This window comes from Belonocnema kinseyi, chromosome 6 (genome assembly GCF_010883055.1).
Source record: "Belonocnema kinseyi isolate 2016_QV_RU_SX_M_011 chromosome 6, B_treatae_v1, whole genome shotgun sequence".
In the NCBI taxonomy this organism is placed as follows: domain Eukaryota; kingdom Metazoa; phylum Arthropoda; class Insecta; order Hymenoptera; family Cynipidae; genus Belonocnema; species Belonocnema kinseyi.
Window position 1 is genome coordinate 90,753,304 of NC_046662.1, and position 16,216 is coordinate 90,769,519.

Consider the following 16,216-nt stretch of genomic DNA (forward strand, 5'->3'; position numbering starts at 1 on the left):
GTTTTAAGCACACTTGAAAAAATACTATTCTTTCAGGCTGTTGGATAAATGTTGTAACATCTAATAGATAGTAAGTAGAATAAAAATAATAATAATTGATATTTTATAATTCAACGTTATACAACAAAGTTTCGGGTTCCCGTGTAAAAAATTAAAATAAGACAACACAAGGGGAAAAATTTATAATTTTATTGTTTATGAAGTAAACATAGAAATTGAATTATGAGGTTAGGGGCCACTCAAAAAATACATGGTACATTTTTCAGGAACTTCTGACGCTCCCCCCCCCCCCTGCGTGATACTTTTTCCATTATAGTCTTAACATGGAGAATGATACTTCGGCAGACATCCACCCGCCCCTAAACGTATCACGTATTTTGTGAATGACCCCTTACGGCCTTTTTTAAACATCTCGGATAAGAATATTTCAAATAAAATAAAATTTAATTAAATCCTAGAAAAGACCAAAATAATATTTTTCAAAACAGAGTTGACATCAGCCTCTCAATCAAGAAAAAGATTTTAGTTTTCTTTTATTGTTTAAAATTTCCCACATGTTTTAGTCAAAACGTACCTGCAACCATAAAAACAATAAGGTACATTTCCGACTTTTATGACATTATTTATTGAAAATTCAAATCTTACCGAACAAACAGCTGATTTCGAGTGAGGTATCTAATCATCTTGATTAATACTCTCTATCGATAATTTCTGAAACTCAGTATCTTTTGGGATTTGTCTTCAATAACAATCTTGGCCAGAACTATTACGACACTAAAGAAATTAACACGACACCATTGTTTTTTTTTCATTAAAAAGCTTATTTTTCAACAAATACAGCACGGAAATATATAATGACATATAAACCTCTTCTTAAGAATAAATACTTCAAATATTTCGCGCTTCGCTACGTATTTTTGATTCCGGTTTCGCGTCGGCTTGTGGAGGGGTTAACATGACACAACTCTCCCAAGCGGAACTCTAATAATAATAAGACATATCTAAGATAAGATGTTTGGTATAATAATACTTGATTGAACTTTAGTCATATGAAAAATAATACTTTCGAAATAATAAAAAACTAACATATAAAGGTATAAATATTTGTGATGGGTATGTATTTTTAAAATAAATAGCTCATATATACCTATAGAAGCCAGATGACATGACATGCAGCCATGATAATTAAGAAAAATTGAAATAATCTTTTTAAAATATATAAAAAGCAGGTAAAAATCTTTTAAAATATTGAAAAACTGAGTATTTCAACGATTTATTTATGTATATATTGAGAATTTCAAAATATCTTCTCGTTTTATTGTAAGCTACATAAATATTAAGCAATGTTTCATTTTAAACTTGGAGTTTTTAAGACACATGGCGTATGATGGGAAATTGTCCATATTTTTTATTCATAATTTCTGAATAAGGTCTTTGAAAATTAAAAAATTTAACCAAATTTTCCTTTAATATAAGTACTTTACTGAGGCATTTTCAGAAAATTGTATTAATAAAAGGAAATGTGGAAAATAACTTGGACATAAAAGTGGTCAACTTTTTGACAATCACTTAACTGTAGTACTTAAAACTTCGTATACATAGAAAAAATAATCATATACATGACTTGATATGGAGTTTAGTATTTTTATTTAAAGCTCGAGTCATCGAATAGTTTACACTTATTTCAATTAATAAATTAAGGTTTTGAAATTTTTAACTTTGAATTGTAGAATTTAAATGCATTCAAATATTTTAAGATTTCATATAATTTGAAATACATGAAATAATTATACTAAAATATTCCATTTTCTTAATGGCTTATGGACTATTCTTATTTATAATTCCAGAGAAAGCTACATAATGCTAAGACCGTCGCCATTTTAATTAGATTACATGTACATGAACCCGTGTGGAAAAATTTCGTGGCAGTCTTATGTAGAGAGATCGGCTGGCTAGACCGAATCTAGACCGTCTACTTAAGACGGTCTGACAGGGTGCTGGCCTTGGCCTTCTTAGACAGACTCGATTGCAAAAATTTCAAAGATTCATCGAAGCGGTCTGGCTGGACCCCTCTCAGACGGTCTCGGTTGAAAATAGGAAGTGCTATCGTGACAGTGTATGGTGTAATCCTCAGCAGACAGAAATGATTGGGAAAACCTAAAAGAATATTAAAGTTTGCAGGAAAGTTTTGTGTTGAAGTCAGATTGACACATGTCTAGGTTTGTGTACACACTGTTTTTTTTTATAATTGTTGAGCAATAAAATATCCACTTATATGAGATAAGATTAATTTATTCTTTCTCAAATTGCAACCTAACCTACAAAGGACCAGAGAGGAAAATTTTATATATGTCTTTATATCGTACTGAATCTATTTCTAGTCACATTGTTAATAAAAACGAAAATGGACAATAATGAATTGAGAAAAATGTTATGTTGTGTTAATTGTGGCCTATCCCTCTGCGTCCGTAGGATGGCCATACTTATGACCAATGTCGTGAATTGTCTACTATTTTGTTATCAACACAGCAGTCAAAAAGACCTGCTTTGAAATCACCCAACACATGAAGGAAAGAATCCATGTAATAGTATTTAAAACTTGATAAAAAATCGATATCGATAAATGATTTTGTAGGTTATGTTAATTGTCGCGAACCCCTCGGCGTCCGTAGGACGGCCGTACTTAGGGCTAATATCGTGAATTGCCTGCTATTTTGTGATCATTATTATATAATAGTTGAACTTAAAGTAAACTAAATTAATTTTCAACAAAAAAACGAATAAATGATGAATCTTGAACTGAAATATTTTAATTGAATCCTTGCTTGCCACGCATCTATAGAATAACGTACTTGCCACACCGGGATAAGTTTTTACCCCAGTGACGAAAACTGTCATAAAAAATAAACTACTGAATATTTTAATTTGAAATTTTTTGTAGAGCATATTGAAATTCTGATTAAAAAGGTAGTGTACTATCTGTGAAGTTCTGATACTTTTTTCCTTCCTCTTTTTGTACGGTCCAATCTAGACCATCGCGTGGTAAAAGCGTTACACGTCTGGCCAACGTCTGATCAGCTCGTCTATTCTGGACGAGCTGATCAGCGGCTGGTCAGCGGCGTCTAATCTAGTCCATCTCATGGTTTAGGCGTTACACTTCTGGTAAGCGGCGCTATTAGACCGTCTGTCCAGCGTCTGACTAGACACAAGACGGTCTGGCCAGCGCTTGGCCAGCGCCCCGAAATTTTTCCACACGGGAACCAACATTTATTTTTTCACACAATAATAAATAAATTTATCCAACATTTATTTTTTCACACAATAATAAATAAATTTATCCATCCACCTACACACAAAAATTTACTCAGTTGATTGTAAACTGTTCCTCTAGAAACGTTTTCTTGCTTTTCCTCTAAAATTATGTTGATTGCGGACTTGGCCCGTTTAAGTTTCCCCGTGTCAATTGTTTATTAAAACATTATTTATCATTATTTCATTCAAAAATTATATAAAATATAAAAAAGCTGTGTTTGCGATCGTAAATATACCAACATCTCATATTTCACATAAAATGCAGTTACCAGTTTTCTTATTTTGCACAGCCTATTTTCTGTAATGTCTGGCCGGTTCTACAGTATCTACTTGAAAGGCTGTGTACTTTTCTTTCATAGTTACGTAATTAATGTTTATCAATTAAATTTTATTCTTCAAATTTCAATGAATGTTATTTTCGAACATTCGACAATATCTCATTAGTCCAGTCAACGAGGAACAAATATCGCTCAAAAAAAAAATTCGTAAAAGTAGCATTTTTTCACAGACGCGTTGGCAATGGCTTTATAAAGATATTGTAAAAAGTCCCTAAACATACTTGTACAGCAATGTTCCGAAATTCTGGAAAGTGTTAAACAATAACATGTTTTTTAATATTACTCGAGAACTGTTGATTTTAGGTGGAATATGGTAATGTGAAAAAATATTCATAATTTTATAGTGCACAAAAAAGGTTCTATCTATTTTGGACCTATTATCAACGGCTGCGCTATGAAATTGGATTAGCTGCACAATTCTTTTATTTCTAAACGAATAAAATAAAATCTCAAATATCCTGGAAACAATGTCGGAAATATATCAGGCGATTTGTACTGGAGCAAATGCAGGTTCCTGTTAACAAAAAAAAACGATTAAGTTATTTGCATGACAAACTATCAGTATAAAATGAGCTCAAATTCAGTGTACAATTTGATATGTTTAAGGGGATGCTTTTGAGATGAAACTTCTTGCAAGTGTTCCTCCATTTTCATACAATAATTTTTCCCATTTGTCGGCCAGAATAATAATAGTTAGGGCCTCTTTTAAAGCTTTAAACAAGTAAATTTCAAAATTTAAGCTATGATATCGGAAGCAGCGGTGATTATGAGTCCTGATGGCAGCAATGGGAGCGGGGGTGAGAACGGTTACCTCTTTCGATGATATTGAACCGTTCGAAATTTTTTTGCTCACTTTTCTCGAAAATAGACTTGGTCTTCGGGTGGCCGTGACGTCAAAAAAAAATAATATTAAATATATTAAAATTATAAATATTAGATTATAAAATAAAATTAATGCAAAAATGAATTTTTTATTTTCAAACGCAGTGAATAAGACAATTAACAATAAACATAACATAATTTTGAAATCTCTATAATTCGGATTAATTTGTACTTTATTCCCTAAGCACTAGAAAATTGTGATGGAATTTACTTCACACGTAGAGGTTAAAAACTTTTTATTTTTTTACATTCTCATTTAGGGGTTAAATCTACTATGTCAAGATTCTTTTTGGTAATGTTAACAACATTCTATTGAAGTAGACTGGGAAAATATGGCCGCTCCCGCAAAACACGGTTTTTAATATTGCTTGCGATGAGCATGATAACACCGGGAACGAATTGTCTGCAATTCAAAATCCAAAAGTACAAGTATTAGACTTGCTACAAGTCTGATGGTTCCGGAAAATTAGGGAATGTCAGGCAAAACATGATAGAGTTCGGGCATTTTCGATAAAGTGAAATTATTTGTATTATTATCATTAAAAATCGCAAATATTTAGTTGCAAATTAATCTGTGTTTGTTAAGGATTCAAATTATTTGGTTGAAAATCCTTTTCATTTCGCTGATTTCAACTATTTTTTGAATAAAATTAAAATCCTTGTTGATTAAAATATCATATATCACGTTTTTCATTAAAAAAATCATCTTCTTTGGTTAATAATTCTATTACATAGTTGAAAGTGAAACTACTTTGTTTAAAATTAATTTATTTGGTTGATGACTAATCATTTTAGTTGATGAAAATTTTTTTCAACATTTAATTACTTTCTTGGAAATTAAGATTTCTATTTGACAATTAATTCTTTCAAGTTGAAATTTAAGTCGTAAATATGTGGTTCAGAATTTATCTTCTTAAGATGAAAATTTAAATATTTGGTTAAAAAATCCTGTATTTGATTGAAAATTCGAATTTTCTGGGAGATTATTTAATCTTCTAGGTGACTCATTTATTTTTTTAGTTTAAAATTGCTTTAAAAATTCAAATATTTTATTGAAAGTTTTTTCTAATTTACAATTAATTTCTTTAACTGAAAATGTTACTATTGCATTTTTTTGTCGAAGATTGCTCTTTTTAAATATAAATTTAATCTTTTTTGTTAAAAAATATCCTATTTCGTTAAAAAATTCATTTCATTTAATTAAAAATTCATTTCTTTTCTGAAAATTTAACTATTCTTTTTTTAGATGAAAATCTATATGCTTTAGGTGAAAATTCGTCTTTTTTGTTAAAAGCGTACTCTCAATTGTTGAAAATTGATCTTTTCGGTCACAAATTAATTTTTTTGCTAGAAAATTAAACTATATTGCTGAAAACTTCTTTATTATGTTCTTTTTTTGTGTAAAAATTGATTTTTATAACTGAAAATTTAATTATTTTATGTTTGGTTTAAAATTCATCTTTTTGGTTAAAAATGCATGTAATAATTATAATTTTTTAATACTTAATCATTTTATTTGAAAATTGACTCGATTTTTTCCAATTTTTGTGCAAAAGTCTCCTTATTCTTTGATAGAAGCGTAATCTTTTTCGTTAAAAAATTATTTGTTTTGTGGGAAATTCAAGAGTTCCATTTTTTTAATAACTCATCATTTATCTGGTCGAAAAATAAATTTTCACTTAAAACAATCAACTGTCAATTAGAAATATTAATTTTCAACAAAGTAATTAAATTTTGAAAAAAATGTTTATCTAGTCTAAAATGTTTAAATAGTCATCAACCAAATAAATTAATTTTAAACAAAAGTTTCGCTTTAAACTGTGTAATGGAATTATTAACCAAAGAAGATAATTTTTTAAGGAAAAACGTGATATTTGATATTTTAATCAAAAAGGATTTTAATTTTATTCAAAAAATAGTTGAATTCAGCGAAATAATTGAGAACCTGCATTGCAGTGACGTCACGGCCACCCGAAGACCAAGTCTATTGTCGGGAAAAGTGAGCGAAAAAATTTCGAAGGGTTCAATATCATCGAAAGAGGTGACCGTTCTCGCCCCCGCTCCCATTGCTGCCATTAGGACTCATAATCACCGCTGCTTCCGATATCATAGCTTAAATTTTGAAATTTACTTGTTTAAAGCTTCAAAAGAGGCCTTAAATATTATTATTCTTACCTACAAATTGGAAAATGTATTGTGTGAAAATGGAGGAACACTTGCAAGAAGTTTCATCTCAAAAGCATCCCCTTAAATATATCAAATTGTACACTGAAGTTGAGCTCATTTTATACTGATAGTTTGTCATGCAAATAACTTAGTCGTTTTTTTTTTGTTAACAGGAACCTGCATTGACTCCAGTACAAATCGCCTGATATATTTCCGACGTTTTTTCCAGGATATTAGACATTTTATTTTATTCGTTTAGAAATAAAAGAATTATGCAGCTAATCCAATTTCATAGCGCTGCCGTTGATAATAGGTCCACAATAGATAAAACCTTTTTTGTGCACTATAAAATTATGAACATTTTTTCATATCACCATATTCCACCTAAAATCAACAGTTCTTAGGTAATTTTAAAAAAACATGTTATTGTTTAACACTTTCCAGAATTTCGGAACTTTGCCGTACACGTATGTTTGAGGACTTTTTACAGTATCTTTATTAAGCCATTGCCAACGTATCTGTGAAAAAATGCTACTTTTACGAATTTTTTTCTTAAATCCTTCATTGAGTGGACTTCAATATCAGGAATAGAAACAGCGTAATGCTACAAATGAAGTGTCTGGTAAAAAATGCCTTATCTGCTTAAATTAACGTACTACTTAAAGACTCTTTATTGCTTACCTCTTTTTCATATCTCCTTTGTTTTATGCACAAGTACTCTTTAGTCTCCTCCAAGAAATATTACTCAGAACTATATACAATATAAGTATATATCATTTATTGAAGTCCGCGTTGGAAGCAAAGAGGCGCGCGGTTTCAATTAAGTTTCGTATTACTTAGAATCTTGTAGTCTTTTTGTGAGTTTTTTGTTCATCTCCGTGCAATGGCTTTTTTCATGTAGCTTGCGGATCTGCGCGGTAAGGTCTAGTAAGAGGAAGACGTGATCGATGTCCGTGGGATGCGAGGGCGTTTCTGGTGCGGGAGGTGGTTGAGACAAATGGACGTCGCGCGTCTCCCAACCACGCCCTCCGCGGGAGAAGAGAACCTCTGAGTGCGTACTCTAATGTGCCCGTGCTCAGAGTATTTCCACCCTAGGGGATTCCAGGTTACGGCACTGCTTCGGTCTAGAAAACGATAAGTGCGTGTGCCGCACTTCAAGCGCCTCAAGGGATAAGTGTCTTCAGCATTGGCGTCGACATTCAAAAATGCGACACTAAAATCTGAAAAAAGTGTCTGTACACTCTACATTTTAATTGTTTATAGACTAAAATTCTGCACTATATTTTTAATTTTAATGAATTATTCAAATTAATCATAAATACTGCACAGAAATACCTAACTTTCTAAAAAATGTAATATTAGCGTTATATTGCAAGTGTATATCAATCATTTTAAATAGTTCTGCGCTTTTTTGGTACATGCGCGGTTGAAAACGTCGGATTTTCAACATAAGTTGAAAAACTGTCACATTTCACGTGCAATATCTTCCTTTCAAGAATGACTTATGTCTGTAATCCTAGGTTCTTCATCAGAATTTTCCCATTCCAACATCGTTTAATCCGAATTACACAATAAAACGTGCATCATTAACTTGTAAAATGTTTGAAGTGGGTTAATGCAGAATTGACAAAAAAGGGGTCCATTAGAACTGCTTTAATCCATATTTTGGGTTCATTTAGAAACCATTTACTATTATGGGTTACTTTTCAGCAAGAGAGGTTCCTTTTTGTTGCAGCTCCTTTGAAACCAAAAATTTGTCCCAATAGAAACTCTAGTTTTTTCTGTATGATTACACGGTAAAAAAAATTGAGCTGTGACAGGGATATTATTCCTTATTATAGCCAAACATTTAGCTGAAAACGAACGTAGGAATTTAGAAAGATCCCTGGATCAGCGAAAATGAATATCCTTGACCATTTTCCATATACCAGGGATATCGTATAGTCAAACCCCTAATAAGTATAGCTATAATAGGGATATTAAGAATAGGTGTCTGAAGCAATTGTCGGAAGAGCACCGGTGCATCATGGGAGCAGCAAAATAAAATGGCGACGGTCTAATCGGGAGCAGTGACAGTTGAGATTTAATTTGGACAATTAAACGCTTTTTACCATTTAAAATGTGCGCGAACGTTAATATTAAATGGAGTTTATGATGCAGTAATAATAATTTACATGTGTTTCGATTGTAGGCAATAACTATATTGAAATATCAAGAAACGCGATAAAAACAACAAACTTGACCTCCAAATGCATTACACGGATTTCAGGGAAATTCATTTTCGCGATACCAGACGAAAAATTGGCTACTGTAAGTTAATATATTTCTATAACAACTAAATTTTTTTTCTAATCTGAAGATAATACAATTATACATAATCTGTCGAAAATAATAAACTTTCGAACTTAGCAATTTTGTCCAAATTCCTGATTTACGAGAACAATTTACATAACGTAACTAAATGTGCAACTCTTCTAAATAAACGGTTTACCTAATCCAAGCGTACACTTTCTTTGAGTTTAATATATTCTCGATTCACTCGTTCGCCTCAAGAATTTTTTTTCCGTGTAGCACATTGAAAGTCACAGATTACATCATTCAAAATTATTGATTCGGTCAGTGGACGTTACTGATTGGATCAATTCTTTTTTCTTCTCACCAAATAAATCTTCCTGTTTCAAAATTCATATTTTTGCAAGTCTTTCTTGTTGAATTCAGTTTCTTGTGATTTAAAATTAAAATCTTTTTTATTTGAAATATCAACTATTACATTTTTTATGCATAATAATGAATTAATTCATTAGTGGAAAATTCAATTACTAATTTGCCTTTTTTTGAAAAATCGTATTTTTTGTTCAAAAATAAGTCTCTTTAGTTGAAAAACTCATTTTTTATTAATTAAACTTTTTTAAATTAAAATTAAATCGTTATTTCGAATTCATCTTCTTTTTTTTTGAGAATGTCACTGTTTGATTGAAAGTTAAACTGTCTTTTTAAAAATTGATTCTCTTCGTTAAGGAAACATTTGAAAACTCATCTGTTTAGTTGAAAATGTAACATCGTTTATATTTCAAAATTTAACTAGTTCTTTGGAAGTTGAAATAATTTTTTAAAATATTATTTTTTGTTGGTTAAAGATTTATTATTTCAGTTGAAAATTCATACCTCTTGTTGAAAATTGAGGTATTTTGTTGAAAATTCGTATTTTTTCTAAAAATTCATATTTTTGGTCGAAAATTCATCTTCTTGGTTTAAAATTAGGCACTGTCTACGGTTACAGATTTTTCAGCAACTTTAGCCGTAAACGAGCTAGAAAAGGGGTAAGAGTAAAGAGTTGAGGAAATTTCCGTAACCATATTCAGCACGTAAAAATGCATATTTTTTGGTTGAAATATCAAATATTTATGAGCTATATTGTCTCATTTAAGAAGTCGCTTCTTATTGATTTGTCAGTCATCGAATCTGAATTATTTGATTCAGTCAAAATGGACTTCAAGTTAGTCACGTTTGATTTATTCAAATTTAGAGTACACCAAATCTCTTACAATGCTGGAACAAGGATCATTTTAAAAGAAATAGTGAAACACGAAAGTAGTCAAGCTTTTTGCTTTACTGTGTAATTTGACTTAAATCTTTAACCCCCTTTCTGATGAGAGAAAGTCGCACATTTCTTTTAATAACACAGAAAAAACGAAAGATAAAGTTTACATCGATTTCAGGTGAAAGACTCACCGCAACAAAAATTATCCTTGCCGGATAAACTTTACATGAATCGAAGATAATTTTCGGTTTTTAACCTTGCCTGGATAATCTTTCGTCTTACAATCGCTCCATTTTTATTCGAGATGTAGCGAGGATTGAGACGCCAGCGCTATCTATCGTCGTTTAACTTCATTAAATTGGAGAGAACTGGGGATTCCCATCTGTCAGTTGCTTTTTGCTAAATGGTATTAAGTAAGTTTTAATTCCTCTATAATAGTCTAATTTATTTCGGAGGAAATATATCAGTAAGTACACATTTTTTTCGTGCTTTCTGTTACTAATTATACATGTTTTACCGAAATTTGCTCACTTCCGCGTCACGCAGTAGACGAGATCAGGATATTATTCTCCTAACCTCGGTGAAACTTTTGTCGAAATATTTTTAATTTTTAACCGTTGCACGTCTTACCTGCAACAAATTTTAACTTTTGTTTTTTCTGTGTGGTTTTAAATCTGGTGTCTCGATTTATAGCTCGAATTCACGCATACATTGCCGTTTTCCCATTGCTGCTAAGGACGCCGTAGCAGACGACAGCTTTTATTCTATCGTAGGATAAACTTTCGCCAAATAGCATGTAAATTTTAACAGCGGGAAATTTTGCATGCAACATAATTTAACTTTAGTTTTCCCTGTGAACTTTGTTCCATTTTTTCCAAGATATTTTATTTGTTAGATCCATCACTTTTTTTTAAATACCACACACAAAGAAATGGAAATGATCTAGGAAAAGCGAGTTATCAATATTTGTTGAAAAATTTCACGGAAAGGCACAGGTAACTACTATAGTAATTATGCTATCGCTTCCGTCGCTAAAAGCTTAGCGCTATTAAATCCAAGCAAGAAAAGTATTTACGTCGGTTATGGCTCTGCATTATCGACTTTTTTCCCCTTCGCGAAGCGATAAAATGCGTACTGGTCGTTTTTCTAAACTTTGCTATTTCTTTAATTGAGTCAATTATGTTTTTGTTTATAGATGTTCTTATTTCTGACATATAGGGATATGTAGATACAATCTTGATAGTGTTATTTTAAAATTCAATGGAAAGGTTTTCGTAAAGGTGACAGAAAAATTGGCAAGATTTACCGTGTGAAAAAGGCAAGCAAAAAAGAATAGAACGACAGTTGTAGATCAAGGTGGACAGATAATAGGACCATACCTGAACATGGGGTGGACACTCATTACTCAAGCCAAACAAATTGACGCGGACGTAAGAATTGCCTAGGGCGCTCGTTTAGTTCTTCCAACATCATGGACCTGAGCCGCCTTTAAATGATTATAACGATGAGCCCCAGGCTTCCTTTTCAAGGTGCGATGCCGAAAAATGGCTTCGGGAGATAAGCCACTGGCATCATTAAGCAAAGAATACTTTCAAGTCCAAAAAAGGGAAGGAAATCATCAAAATATGCGCGCCTGTGACTGTAAAAACAATACTTCTTTTCAAATGAATTGTAAAGTTATGTTTCTTTCATTTCAATATTTCAAATTAAATAAATTTTAAAATGTACCACTTTTGCACAACAGAAACTTAAAACTTAATTAACTTTCAAAAGATTTATTTCTGTTATTTGGAATCTTCAAAATCTGGTGCTTGTATAATTTCAAAAATCAGTATTAATTATGGTGTGCAATTGGATATTGGAAATGTTGAATTTCAACATTTAATAATAATAATAATAATCACCCTCAAAATTCTTCTTCTATTATGTGAGTGTGATAGTTTATTAGTTAGAGCCTGTTTGACATCTTATAAAATTCTCTTCAAGATGAAGTTGTTCATCTTACATGGAAATGCTTGATCTTTGACTTTTCAAGCTAATTTAGCACGTTAAATGAAAAAATTGAATTTTTAAACATCGTGATGCAAAATTTGAAAATTATTATTTTTAAACGACTTAGCTTCAAGATTCTAATCTGACAATGCTTCCATTTTTTAACAAAGCTTGAAATTATTTCATTTTTAACGCTTCAAAAGTTTGAAATCATTAATTTTTCACGTCTCTAATTAGAAAGCATATAATTTTCAAAGTTTTTCGGATTAATTAAGCATTAGAGGTTAATAAAATTTTTAAAAATTTCAATTTTGAACGGTGAAAATTACAATGATTTTTTTGACAGAAATCGGATTTCTTAGTAAAAAAATGTACCCTATCACTTAGACTGACACTTAATATCATATGATATGATACTTGTTATGATAATAAATTTATCACCTTCAAAATTTTTATGAGTTAAATTTAAAATTATAGTTTTGGATACTCAATTCTTAAGAAGTTTAATTTTTGAGGCCTTGAAAATAATGTTTTTTTTTTTGCTTCAAAAATTGAAAATTTTCATATTGCAAGAAATGATAAGCCAGTTTGAAAAATAATCATTTGTTTTTAAATTTTCTGAATTTCTTGGTATCAATTTTAAAAGTGCAAAATTTTCTTGTTTTTTAGATTCTTTGAAATCGTAAAAAGTACATTTTAATTTTAATGTTAGTTCTTGAGACTTCATATTTGCAAAGTTTTCAGTTTTATGCGCACAAAATAAATTATAGACAGTTTAAAATTAAGAAAATAATTTCTCAAATTTAACCCTTAAAAATGAAAAGATTTTAAATCCCGGCATTCGAAATTGAATTATTTTTTATTTGAAAATATTGCCAAATATTAAAAATTTAAGGTTCGACTAGTACTACTTTATAACTTTACATTCTTTCCTTTTAATTTCTAATTGTCAAAGTAATGCCGTAACATTTTCCGATTTTTAGTTGAAGATAGTCAAAAATAAATGACTTAAAATTGCAAAATATTTGATTGGAAAATTTCTGGATAAAAGTTACAATTCTAATGTAGATGAAAATACCAAATTAAATGTTAAAAATTAAACAATTTGAAACTTAAGGTTGTTATGGCAGACTCAATCGAAGACATGCAAAGCATTTTGAGAAAACTGAATGAAATTATGAAGAAAATGGGCCTCAAAAATAAGGTAAATAAGACAAAAATTATGATATTTCAAGAAAAGGGAGAGAAAACAATATGCAACATTATCCTAAATGATGAAAAAATAGAACAAGTTGATGAGTAAATATATCCTGGCAGTCTATTCAGTAATGACGGAAATATAGATGCAGGACGGGGAGGCGTATAAATGAGGGTAAGAAATGTATTAGTAGAGCGGGGCCCATTGTCAGAAACTTCTGATAAAAAATGTAAAGTTTGCAATTTCAAATTCTTTTAAATATTTAGAAATTATACAAATTCCATTCCTTTTTATTACATACAAAACATTTCCCTTTTTTAACAATTTTACCAAATCTAAAAATGCTTTATTTGGAAAGTTATCAATTCAAAATAGGTCAATATCTTTTCATTCAATTTTTTTCGGATTCGAGATTAATAATTATTGCCATAAACCTCTTTAAAACTTAATATTACTGATTTTGTTTAACAAGAGATTTAAAAATTAATTAAATTTTTAAGTTTCAGAAATAAAAATCCAGATTCGTGAACCATTTATTACAGCTAGATTCAAATAATATTAAACTACATATCTGAAATCAAAAGTTTTGGAATAGAAGCATTAAAAATTGAAAAATTGAAAATAATATTTAAAAAAAAAACTTTTCCATATATTTATTGTTGAAAACAAAAAATGTAATATTAGATAGAATACTTTTTATTGGTTTGATGATGAATGAGTATACAAAAGAAAGTGTTAATACAAATATGACTAATGTTCTTTTAATACAAGGCTCGTATCGTTTATTGAATGAACTTTGGGTGTTTATCTCCCGCGGAGATCAGTGATGTATCATTCTTCGCAACGTGACTCCAATGTCGAAAATAAGTAATGACATCTGAATGACTGGACAATGTTAAACACCTGCACTCGATGCGTTATCGCGCGAATCCCGCTGTTTACGGATGGCTTGGTCCTACATCGTTATTCCTCTTCGATGATAGTCAATGCTCATCTCATATCTGAACAAGATGGGTGGTCTCTCAGTGGACGTGCTTATGACATGTTGTTGCTGTAAACGATTCGACGTGACTCCACGCATAAACCGTCCAGAAGCGACAATTCATTCACACATGTTGTGCTATCACACTGGAAATTCAGTTTCACACTCTGCATTAAATTCCATCATCCTAACTCTCACTTAAGAATATCAGAATTACTCGAGGGGTTAACCAGAGTTGTAATCTCCTGTACACTCTGCAATGTGATCCCACGTAATCTTGTGTAATTCCTTGTAATCTTTTGTAATTCCATGTAACCCTACGGCATTAGCTAAACTGTGAATCTCGTGTTGGAAAGAGTCCAGATATCGTTGTTTATTCACTGCGTTTAGATTATAATGTCGAGCGAGAGGTTTTATGCCGCGGATGATTATGTGTATTCGGTCGATAGGGTGGAATATTTGTAAAACGGAGGGTTTACTCATTATGTCAAAATTAAAATGGCAATACATAATTCTATATTTGTACCGACTGTACTATACGGTAGCGAGACATGGACTTATCAAGAAAAAGATAAGAGTAAAATTAACGCAATTGACATGAGATTCATGCGCATAATATGCGGGAAAACCCTAATGGACAAAGTAACTAACGAGATAATTCTAAAAGAATGTGGTGCAGAAGAGACGCTAGTAGACACATGGGAAAGAATTCGTTTAAGATGGTTCGGACACGTTGAGAGAATGCCAAACGAACGACTAACGAAACAAGTGTATCAAGGTAAAGTAAATGTCAGCGTGCCCAGAGGTAGACCGCGGAAAGAATGGTTAGAATGTGTGAATGAGACCCTAGTTAGAAGAGACATAAGAAGTCACAGAAACACTAGAGCCTGCATGAAAAAATGCATGGACATAAAAGAAGCTAGAGAAGTATGCTAGGACAGGAAAGTATGGCGGCAAATACTTAATAAAAAGAGTGTGAGTAGAGTGAGTGACGCCTGAAACAAAGACCTTGGCTACTAATGGACCCAAGTGGGGAATCTTACATAACGACTTCGTAAGGTTCTTCGCTTGGGGTGATTGCTAGAGAGATTGATCAGCGACCTGGGTTGGAGCAGTGTTGCGGAACGAACGTGTTATTTACTTAAATAGCACGAGAATTCTGGATCAATCTGAAAAATCTCTATCTCTTCCACACACTACTCCTTTCTCTTACCGAGCGAGTCACGCCTACCCCGAAAGGGAAATGGCTTAATGGTGTAATAAAAAAACATCCTACTCCTATCAGATCACTTCATTGCATTACAAATATGCGTCCGTGACTGATAATATTATACCGGGAAAGTTCCAGTATATAATATTTACAAATTTTTAAAAAAATTTTAACTCAATAACAGAAATGTCTTCGACAAATTGGGCTGTAATCATATTGAGCCTCAGACAAAAATGAGCATCCTATGTAACCTATATACAATCCCTTTTAGCCATGTAATCCTGTGTAATACAATATAAAATCGTGTAATCCCACATGTAATCTGGTGTAATCCCATGTAATTTTGTGTAATTTCTTGTGATATACTTTGGTATATTACTAGATACCATTATTTTAACTTTTTATATCTCTATTAAAAACGAGATTAAGCGTTTCTTAGCACTATAATATGCATCCTTATTCGTTATATCGATCTCTATACCAGTTTCACTAAATTATTATTCCATTTGTTAGAAGTTTCCTCCACCTTTGTTCGAATATTTTACTTTTTAATCTTATTCTTTACTGTGTAATTATCAAATTATTGGGATAGTTT